This window comes from Dendroctonus ponderosae, unplaced genomic scaffold, assembly GCF_020466585.1.
Source record: "Dendroctonus ponderosae isolate FM_Combo_2020 unplaced genomic scaffold, Dpon_F_20191213v2 Dpon_F_20191213_3, whole genome shotgun sequence".
Classification (NCBI taxonomy): domain Eukaryota; kingdom Metazoa; phylum Arthropoda; class Insecta; order Coleoptera; family Curculionidae; genus Dendroctonus; species Dendroctonus ponderosae.
In genome coordinates, this window is record NW_026018508.1 from 8,162,129 (window position 1) to 8,173,749 (window position 11,621).

The window sequence follows — 11,621 nt, forward strand, 5'->3', positions numbered from 1 at the left end:
AATAGCCATTACCTAATAGACTATTGAATAAATAACAATTATTCTAAGTACACTTGTTTATACTTCATGTTTTGTTAAAACATTGGTCATAATTTAACATGCGTTATTATCCACACATCGCAAGAAAGTTTTCTGAGTAGATTTTCTCGAAAACGGCTCATTCTAGAGGAATGTGACATATATTTTACATAATTTATAATAAAAAGGTTTAGGTGTGAAGTAGCTGAGAAAGGTGAGTTCCAACCTTAGGATTAAGGAATCAATATCAACTTTTGATGATGATAGAAAAGGTCATTTGGTCTTTGGTAGTTTGCGTGTTGATCACGACTGCTTATTTAGTAAATAGCTGATCTTTTGGCTTGAAAAAAGATCCTCATTGTACAATTGTGATTGTTTAAACTACACAAACGTATTTACTGTAGCCGACAGTGAATCATTCTAATTTGCTCAAACGTATTACACATCTATGAAGCGCATTTGTTGTTTTACTTTTATCTTCTTCAACCGATAGATAGGTAGGTGTACCTTTAACGCTAACCACTTGATATTATGGGGGGGATCAACTTAGCGCGGCATTGACTCCAATTGTTTAAACAAATGCAGCCGTGTAGCGCTGCGTTACTTTGCATCATGTTATACGTTATAAAAGATCGCGGTTTCTTTGCCGAGTAGATTTACGGCACGAAAATTAGTGAAAGTTTTTTATCAGTTTTAATGAACGCATTTTCAAGTGCATTGAGGCCTGCTTTGCTTGCGGCTTTAGCTACATTTTTGCGACTTTAGTGGTCATCGATCTGAGATCGGAAATGGATCTAGATATTGCTACTGCAGAACTAGAGTCGTTTTCCGCCACCCCAATAAAATCCGTAGATTTTAACATTTCGGATTTGTCCATTTTCGAAATAAGTGAAAACACTGGAGTAAGACCGCTTTCCGATCCGGTATACGAACAATTCCTAGCTGATGTTTGGGTGGGCATAGTGCTGACACTAATGGTACTCAGTTGTGTGTGTTTTATGTGTTCGTGTTTGATTTACCACAAATTTCAGGAATGGAAAAATGGAGGTGAGCTTATTTTATTTTTTTTTATTTTTACTTATCTGGCATATTGCTCTCAAAAGTGTTCAACACATTTTTTCTGACGATCGGTTTTATGAATAATCTCCATAATTAGTACTTAAAATAACTAGTTCTTCCATTCTTTTCCGTTACGGATGTATTCAACTTCAAAGCAAAAAGTGTAAGTAAAACCATTCTTTTCGATACGACCGATAAGTCGTGAATCTTTGGTGGCAACTGATTCATGCTTCATTAGTAACTACTAATACTCATGACTCATTAATTAGTACTCCGCAAAGTAAAGAAAAATGTGTGTCTTATTTTATAAGGTGATGAAATAAAGAGGAATTTTTATCCCAAACTTTGATGATACATAGATTTTTAAACGGGCCACAAAATCGCGTCTACATTCAGGTAAAAAGGGTTATTAGATATATTAATTTTATGTTTATAAAATGGCATACTTTATAAAGGGCAGTTTTTTAGACGCATATAACTTTAAATTGAAATAACACTCATAAAATTCAAGTTAAGCTCATAGTACTGGCTTTATTGAAAAGACAGTTGTATGCCATTATAGCTTAAATAATATTTGGGGCATATATGGGGGCCACTCGATTATATAAAAAATAACCTCAAAAAGAGATTTTTACTGCATATAACGGCGTCTCAATACATAATGACTTTCGGATTTCTCGTCAATCCAAATTCGTCAATTTATTTCGAAAATCGCTGTTCAGTTTTCTAAACTCACCATGCGCTACGTTCATTTTACGGTCGACATAATCGTTTTTGGCTCAATGGTTTTAAAACATTGAGTTTCGTAGAAAAAAACCCAACCAGGTTTTGTAGATAAAAAAAATTGCCACATTTGGAGCCACAAAAATCCAGAACTATTGAGACCCCCTTATATCCAGAAAAACACATCACAGTTTTTTTGTGCTTTATGGTCTGGAAGAAGTTTGGAAATTTTCGAAAATTGGACTTTTGAGAGGCGGCTACAGTTTCATAATATGTGATCTTAAGAGTCAAATCACCGCACGTTAAGTGAATAAAGTTTGATATTACATGAATTCAAGATTTAAACTTGTGTTTCTGTTGAATAGTATAGACGTAGTAAAGCAAGGAGAAGGAAAGCTACTTTAAAATTAGAAAAGCAAAAGCAGTTAGAGTTATTTTTAGTAATGAGCGAGACCCGTCTTGGTCTTGAAAACGATATTTCAGGTGCCAGCAGAAGCATTATATAAAGGCATAAATAAAACATATTTATAATATAGTAAAAATGTTGGAAAACGTCGATTTAACACGTGGAACAATTTCAACTTTTGGTAAAAACTTTCTGCTTCGATGCTCTGCGCTCAATGTTTTATCCAGAGAAAGATCCTGTGTAATTCTCTGTGTGATGTGTTTCAATATTTGTGATGTAAATGTTACGAATGCATTTCTGCTAACCAAATGCAAATTTTGCCTTCTTCGTAAGCGGAAAAGAACTGCAATATGTGTTATTTGCTTAGGTCTTTATCACGTCCCCCGAATATTGTATCAATTCTTTTCCCAGCTCTTTTTCTCGCATCCCGATAATGTACCGCATTTTCAGTCAATTTTGTTTAATTTTTCTAGTTCGGCAACTTTGTTTCTCAACTTTCTTACAAATTCTAATAGTAATTTAAGCAATCGCATTGCAGGCAAAAGTGTTACTATACAGTGCGCCCGCAGATAGACTCGTAAATCCAACTTAATTGATTTCGCAGCATGCGGAATCATTGATAGATAAAGCTTGGTCTCTTTCCGAAAAAATGCTGCAAACAGGTTCCAGATCCACGCGTTTCTTGATCAAATGTCGAAATTTGTAAAACTGGACAAAATTATAAAAACTTGTTGAACTGCTTCAGTTGTTATTCACTATGCAAAATCGATGACGTAGTTGAAAGGATTCTTTTACTACTTGATACAAATTTAATTTTAATGTAAATTTATACAGAATGCCTGAAGACCGTCTAAAATTAAATAACTTAAACTGACTTAAATTTCTCGCTTATTTTATTTGAGTCACCTTCTAGGTTTATTCATCAGGAGATGAAATATTTAATGTATTCACATAAACTATTAGATCAACTTCTGAAATTAAGTCTGTATTTCGGGTCATTGCGCTTGTGATTTTAGATCTAAAATTTTCGGCTCGACAGTAAAACTGCGACAAGTTTTAAAAACTGTTTTTTCGGGTTTTAACTCATTTCTTGAGGTAATCATGCAATTCAATTTAAAATATTCGCCGTGGTCATTGTTTTTTTTTGCGCCGAGAGAACGCACTTTCGAAGGTTCCCTTGGTTAGAAAGAGGATAAAAAATCATGCTTTTCTAACCAAAGATTGCTATAAACAACTGATCAATTATGTCTACAAAATGTCTTAATTCAAGTACGTTATAAAGAAGATTATTGGTTTTACAAGAAAGTTTGACGTCTTTATGTTTTATTTATGATTTATTGCACAACCAAATGTTAATATCTGCGAATTGACTAAATCAAATCGCAGGTTTGCCTGATATCGAAAGAAGGCGCAATTTAGCAAAATCTCAAGCAATCGGTATTACATCAAAAGTGGAAATGAAAAACACATGTTTAATCAATAGTCTAAAAAGGAAGTAAAAATAAGCAAGAACGGTGACAAATACTTTTGATTTTATTTTTCTTTACTCGCTTTGTCTCCTAACTGGCTTAATAGGTAAATAACGCAAACAATTAAATGTTTTTTTTTCTATTCTACTAAGCAGACAATGCAATTTTCTCAGACATTCAGTGAATCTATTTCTAACGTACATTAATAGCAAATATGCTCAAGACCAACAGTCTTAGAACTATATTTTTTTGCATTGCCTCATAATTCATCAATTGTGTATAAGTATTTTTTATTGTATAAAATGTCGTTTTGTCGTTGAATTTTGTCTCCTCTTTCTATTCAAGTAAAAGTTTTAATACTAAGTAAGAATAGTACAAGAAAATAGTTTTTAAGCTTAGTTAAGCCGACCCGGAGATTTTGAAACCAATATTTGATCTTCCCCACCACTTGACCAACAAACTTTAAACCAAGTTTAAGTAAACTTGTCTCAGCAATAGACTAAAATTATTTTTAGCCTACCTTAACTCTACTAAAACAATATCTTTTTAAATTTATTGTTGCATTTCCACATTCTAGCGACCATTTTGGGAATTTGAGAGAAGTGTCTAGCATTTCATCTTGCTCACGTTAGTAATAATTTTTTCCCTGAAATATGTATGATTAATAATATCTTCGGAGATATAGCCGTCGACCTCTCTTAGTTTCTAACTCGGTACATTAATTAGGTGAGTTTTAAAATCAGATTTTTTTACTTAAAAGTGACTTAACTACTGTAACTACTGGTTTTGGCGCAAAACTAAAACCAGTTTTTTAAGAAGCAGACACATTTCCGACAAAGCTCAAGGTTTTTTTTTTGGAACATACGATTTAACTATAGCATTAGAAATTGGCTAATATTAATAATGTTTCGAAATCGCCACGAAATCATTTTTTTTTGTTTTTCTGCGATGTTTAAAACATATTGACAGCCATTAATGGTGCTAAATAATAATTTTTCAAATGTATGGGAGCATTACTCTTTATAAGATTAAACAATAAGCAATTACCTTAGCGGTTTGTTATGTAGCAACATTTAGCATTCATTATTTTTTTACAGATCATAGAATACACCCTAAACCTAACATATCATTTACACATCACCTAAAACTTACGCCCAACAAAAACTCAGTGGTTAATTAACCTTCAAGTAACTTTTTCTCGATTCGTCGTGCGTGTTGGAGATTGGTTTCAGACCTTTTTTCAAATAAAACGGTCATTTATGGCTATTCTTTCATATTTATGTAATATCCTTACTTGCCAATTTGTGTAAGAAGGCAAACTATTAACAAAATCTATCGTGACCATACTGATGACTTTCCAGAAAATAGTTTCATTAAAATTTTAATTTGTGAAACATGTTACTTAACATTACAGTTTTTTCATTATTTGTGAAAGAACCAATGTGAACTTTGTCATTACCTATTATATATTGTTATTAAAAATAACAAAAAATAATTTAGAAAATGTATGTTTATACTCTTGAATATAATTTAAGACTTTATATTATTTAGGCACTATTCCATGTGGGATTAGAATACTTTTGAATCAGCTAAAAAAAATATTAAAATACTACATAGGCTGCTTCAAATTCCCATTCGAAAAACTTATTTTTCCATATTGTTTTAAAGTAAATTAACCAAAACAATTAAGTTTGAAAGATGTTCTCAAGGATATCCAACTAATACAAACAAAAATATAAAATATATGTTTTAGAGCTAGAATGAATTTGCATCTTAAAACGTATAATGTCGAATAAGCAAATATTTTCATAGGAGACAGCATACGACTTTCTGAAAGAATTCGAATGAAAATATATTATTTTGAAAAAACTTTGGTCTAATTGCAAATTTGTTTTTAAATACTGAAGTCAATCCTGTTAGGTGACAATATGATCGAATCTTGCAAATCCGGACTTTGGGGTATCGTTCACTTTTTCTTTCAGAAGATCGTTTAGAATGTTTTTATGTTCGAGGTTTCAAAACTACATTTATGTCCGGTACGTTCGGTTAATAAATAATAAATATCTCTCTCATAACTGTGGAACGAAGCAAAAAAAAACAATATAAACCATGAATAGATCATGGAAACGTGCAAAATTGAATTAAACTGATTGTCCAAACTATAAAATTCCAAATTATTCAATTAAACATATGCGGAAAATATTTACTAATACCTTTGTTTTAATTGCTAATTGGCTGTATTTATAATTTCTTTCTTTGCCTAGAACTTTGTTGACTATCTTGAAAAGTTAAATTTTGTAAACCAAGACTAAAAACAGCGATGTTACTTGAAAGCTATTTTATTGCCTGATGACGATCTTACATATATATTATATATAATACATATTTCTGCGGTGTATGTTTTTAAACTTAAATTCTGATGATCTTATATATGAACTTAAGTTAGTCTACGCACCTAATGCGGCTCAGATAACATTAACGAATGCCAGAACTTTATTGTTGCTTATTGAACTTATGACTTTTTCATTGTTAATAGTGAATCTCGATTTAAAACCAGATTATTGAATTCAAGTTTGAACTGGTAGCTTTTAAAAAATACCAGGAGGCATTTGCCAAATAAATATAAAATTTGGTAGACATCTAGTCTTAACACAACATTTTTATAAGTAAAAACGCTCTTTGTCTTCAATATGTCCGCATCCTTTTCTAAAAAGTATAAGTTATCACATTAAATAACTAAATAACAATCGACGTAGTTCTGTTTCGAGGCAATTTTTACAATGTATACATTCAGGTGCCTTCTGTAGATTGTTACAGCTGAACATTTTTCAAACGTAGCTCTTGGATGAAACCGCGCACATTTTACCATGTCCGCAAAAATCAGGATTTCATGTCATTTTAATAAAATTTAAAAAAAATTCAGACCGAAATGCCCTCTCTAGAGAGCGAAACTTTCAATTTCCTTTCAGTAGCAGATAAAAAGTGGGAACTTTTCAAACGTAGAGTGCACTTGGGGAAAGCGCTCATTTCTAAACCCATATTTACCAAATTATTTACCACAAAAATCAGAATGAAATGTGAAATAAACACAATTTTGACCATTTGCAGACTCAAGTCCTGTTAGTAGACTTCGAAAGTTTCAAGTTTTTATTGGCTGCAGATCAGAAGACAGCATTTTTCACGACAACTTTTTTTCAAGTTTTTGGGCTTTTCAAAAATTAGCATTTTATGTGATTTAAATATAATTGGGAAAATCTCCAAAGCTCAGTACTGTGTGTATATTGCCGAACAGTTTTTTATTTGAAGCAACTCTAAATAAGAATTTACGAATTTTGTAAACTGAGCACGCACTTGGGTGGAAACGCCTATTTTTACACCTTTTTTTCAAGTCGGGAAATTTCAGACGAGTGCGATTTGACTGAAAATCTCAGTCCTTTGACAATAGACGCTAGTATTTCCAGTAGATTGCGACAGTTTCAAGCCGTTACTGGCTGTAGATTAGATGTTAGGTATTTTACAGGCATTATGAGCATTGGGGGAAAAACTTCCATTTTTTGATCAACATTTACCAAGGCCGCAAATTCAGATTCAAAAATCTTGTCCATAAACTTGAAATTTCTGCCTGTGCAAGAAAAAAGTTCACAATTTTTTAAAGCATACAATGCACTTGGGTTCAAATGCCATTTCTTTAGCATATTAAAGCCAATTTTACAGCTAGCCTCTATACAATAGTTTTAGAGAATCGCAGGGTGCTTCAGTTTTTATAATCAGGACTTCAGGTAGGCATGGTTAGAAAAACTTATTTTAAAATATGTTCGTCATATAAACAAGATTACGTTTTTCTTTACCTTTTGTAATACGGAGTGATAAAACATCTTTAAATAGTACAAAGCGCCCGAATTACCCAACGGAATTACATTTAGTTTATTTAATTATTCAAATATGTCGCGTAAAAATCGTGTCTTATTTTCAAGTATAACTTAATAATCTTAAAAATTAGTTTGCGTAAAAATCGTAGCTTATTTTCTAGTATAACTTCACTGAAATTACTGTTGAAACTTTGGTGATATCATTCATTGGTTATTTAAAATCCTTGCCAAGCTTTCGCAACTTTAGTTTTCAGATAGCAGTCTACGTTTAAAGTTAATAACTCTATACAATGCTCTACAAAAACTGTTTCTTGTTATTAATAATTATGCAGTATTACTGCAATCTGTTTTGCTGTTTTTATGTTTTTTATAAATTTCAATTTTAAATTTGCAATATTTTAAATATTGTAAAATAAGAAAGAATGTTAATGTTTCTTCCCGAAATGATACTTTGCAACTCATTAATCTAGTTCAGCTCCATAGGTATACTGAAAATGGCAAGGCTGCCATATATGAATAGTTGTGTTCTATTTTAAGTATTTGAAATTGTCGTTCTATCTAACATTCTTTTCGTGCTACGGTCAACTACTTCAATCCCTGTACATTTTTTCTCATTTCAAGGTTTTTTGATGGTTCTACGACTTTTCATTTGCTACAAAAAGGAAGAAATCATTTGAAACACCCCAAATATTCCAAATTCAGCATAATGTTGTAAATGCCTGAATATTTCAACCGTCCGTTTGAGCTGTTTGGAAAATATCATATAATATGGTTTAGGAGTGTACACAATTATTAGATATATGCTTCAACTAATTTCTGTTTTCAATTCTTAATCTCACATGTTGGTTTCCAAATATTTGCTGGGAAATAACGGCAATATTTTAGTACTTATATTACAGAAAGGGAAACATTAACCTGAATAAATTATGTTGCTGGTAATTTTGCCTTGTGTTCAATAAACTAGATTCACGAGCGAAAACTAAACTTGCGATTTTTAAATAGGGAATAATAGTAAACTGGTTTCCGGTTGTTTTTTTTTAAGAAATCACTAATAAAAGTTTAAAGAATTCTCATTAGAGATTGGAAACCTTAGATAAACTTTAGATAGAATTGATTTTTTTTCATAGAATGAATCAGTGAGTTTATTGATCCCCATTAAATTATTTTCCCTCATCACATAAAATCATCAACAATCGATAAAAGGCAGTATATTGACTAGGATATTAAAAAGTATTTATCTATAAAGAATATTTGAAGAAATACACTTTTGGCATAATCAAACTAATCAATTACATTTTGTTAATCATTGAAAACATGTTTCTTATTTAATTGGAGCCAATTGAGAATGAAAGGTCAACTTTGCATCGAATGTCACAAGTAAACCTTTACATGCTTTCATTGTTTTATTGCGTTCGCTTCGTTGGATTGTAATTTGTCATTGACTTTAAAATTTCAGTGAAAAATTTACTACTTATCAGAACCGTGTAAGATTATAGTTTCAATACGACAATAATGTTTTTCACGTTTTTTTTTGCTGCTATTCTTTATATGCGGCCGTGATACTCATTTTGAAAATATCCTTGTGTTTATTTTTAAACTTGTAATCTCGATTAAAGTGCGGAAATAAAATCACTTAACCACAAATGGAAACTTATTTGTATTAACAAATTATATGCAATATGAAAGTAGATTAAATCCGATCCTACACTTTTATCCCTTATAATTTCTGTGATTGGAAATGTCGGCAATTGAAAATGTACTTTTAGCAGCACACCAACTAATGTGATGGAAGTAATTATTGCTAATTTTCATAATCTGCTTTCAAAACACAAATTCGCATATATGTAGAAGTTTGTGAAATAAGCATTTGTTTTAAATTTGTCTGAAGCTCTCGAGATGTGTCCATCGTTTTTAATTATGCGAGGAAGAACATTGGGCATTTATTTTAACGGTTTATTTCCAGTGAATCATGACCTTTTAAATCCCATGTAAAACGCGTATTTCTGCTTTCAATATACTTTGAAATAAAACACATTTAATGGTCAGATTTTGGCAAAATAATTATTGCATTAAAGAAATTGCATTGTGACGAACTTAGTTTTTCCTCATATTATTTATTAATATATTAGTAGGTGTGTACTTGTTATTGTTTGTTTTTCCTAATTGAAATTGTGCGTAAATGAGTTATTATATATTTCTTAATGGATTACGGTCTTTATTGTTGCGTTTTACACGAAACGTTAGATTTTATTTCTCCCCGTTTTTAAATTTTAGTTACACTATTTCCTATTTTTTGGCGTAATAAACTGAATATTATATTTGGATATAATATTCGAGATGTTTCAGATTGAGACCTCTAGTGTCGTTGATGTGTGAACTTACATTAGAGTCATTGAAAACGAGTTAATGTTTAAAGTCTGACTATAAATTAATTTTTCAAAAAGACACACAACAATTTTGAAAAAACTCTATACAAAATCAAGAAACTCCCTCGTCGTTCCACGTCGAATAAATATGACACGCCACAATTCCATAAAATACACCTACATTTTAATCAGGGGAAAAGTAATGCCAAACTTACCGAACGCTGCACCGTGCCACCTGGAAAGAAAGAAGAAAATGTGTTTAGCGAAACGCCGTTTAAGAAAATCAATTCAAAGTCTATTCATTGAGAAACCAGCAAAACAAAGAAAGAGAAATGTGAAGGATCTATAAAAATTCAGTTGGTTTGCGGAAAACTAAATCCATTTTAAAGTAAATTATTTACAGATTCTAAATTATTCTTACCAACTTTCTGCAAGCTGGCGCACCATCCTCCATTTTCCACCCATAATCTTTAAAAAGTCCACACGGCGCTTAAACACACAATGAAAATCCACTCCGAATTGAAAACTTTAATCCTGCAGTTAGCAGTATAAACAACCGGACTTGCCTTAAAGGCCATAAAGATTATATACTTCGACGCGATATACCCGACACAAGAAACACGCGATTTATTCGAAAGCTGTAAGAAAACTGTAATTAGTAAATAAAGACACTAAAAAAAGTAATTTGAGAAACCTGAAAAATAGTATGTTAACGAAGTAAGAAATGAATTAAACACGATATTAATAGTTCAAGGTGGAAGCAAAAACTTTGACTTCTTCATAACTTCCGTAGAAAAGAGAGGATTAATAAAATAAACAACAAATAAGTACTGCTGTTATTAGCAGATAGAAGCATTTTAAAAAGTTAGCTGTTTGGCTTGAAAAAAAAGTTAGTTAAATAAGGACCTAGATGATATAATAAAATATTAATAGTTCAAAGCTGCAAGAAAATACAAAAATACAACAATTAACCCGAGATACGAAAATAAATCTACTACCATTTAAAAAAGAAGCTTTAAGTATATAAATTCCGCTAAAAGCAAAATGCAGTTCACTTCATAACATTCACAAACTTGCATATGTGAGTAGATAAATTCATAATAAATTCATCAATTAAAAAAAAGAAACAAACTACAACCCTGAGTGCCATTTACTTTACAACTACAAAATAAAATGTTGTCCGGATCTAGATCGCTGAAATTCCATGAAACCCCGATTTTTGCTCAAAAAAATCAAAACCTTTAGGTGGATCAAATTTAGAAGAACTGCGCTAAGTCTGGATATAGTCTTGATTTGGACCAGTTACAGCCTGAAGGGCGCTGGACAGTAAAAAAGCTGGAATAGTCGGACGGATCCTGGACGCTGAAAGTCTCTAGCACAAATATTTTGTCAAAACTAATTAATTTAGAGAGTCAAATTTGGAAAAATATCTCAAACTTTAAATTATTAGGCCAGGACCACTTAAGTAATAAATAAAATTCAGATACTCTTAGGTATCTGAGTCTGAACTCAGGGGTATTATTAACTTTAACGACAACAAAAATTGAAGATAAGTTCTATATTGTGATTGAGGCGGATTCATTTTTTTACAAACTTCTTGTTGGGTTAGACAGAAATTCCTCACCTCTTTTATTACAGATTGATAAATAGTGCTCCTATTTCGCAATAAGAACGAATTATTTATCAAAAAGTAATCAAGAACTATCACCTA

At 31.4% G+C, this 11,621-nt stretch overlaps 1 non-coding gene across 1 annotated transcript in view; it reads left to right on the top strand.

Moving 5' to 3' along the window:
• The first annotated feature begins 516 nt into the window (after positions 1 to 516).
• LOC109539969 overlaps positions 517 to 11,621 on the top strand; it is a 25,390-nt gene continuing 14,285 nt past the window's right edge. Inside the window, exon 1 of the transcript XR_007281098.1 lies at positions 517 to 1,065. This is a non-coding gene — a transcript (uncharacterized LOC109539969). The remainder of the gene's footprint in view (positions 1,066 to 11,621) is intronic.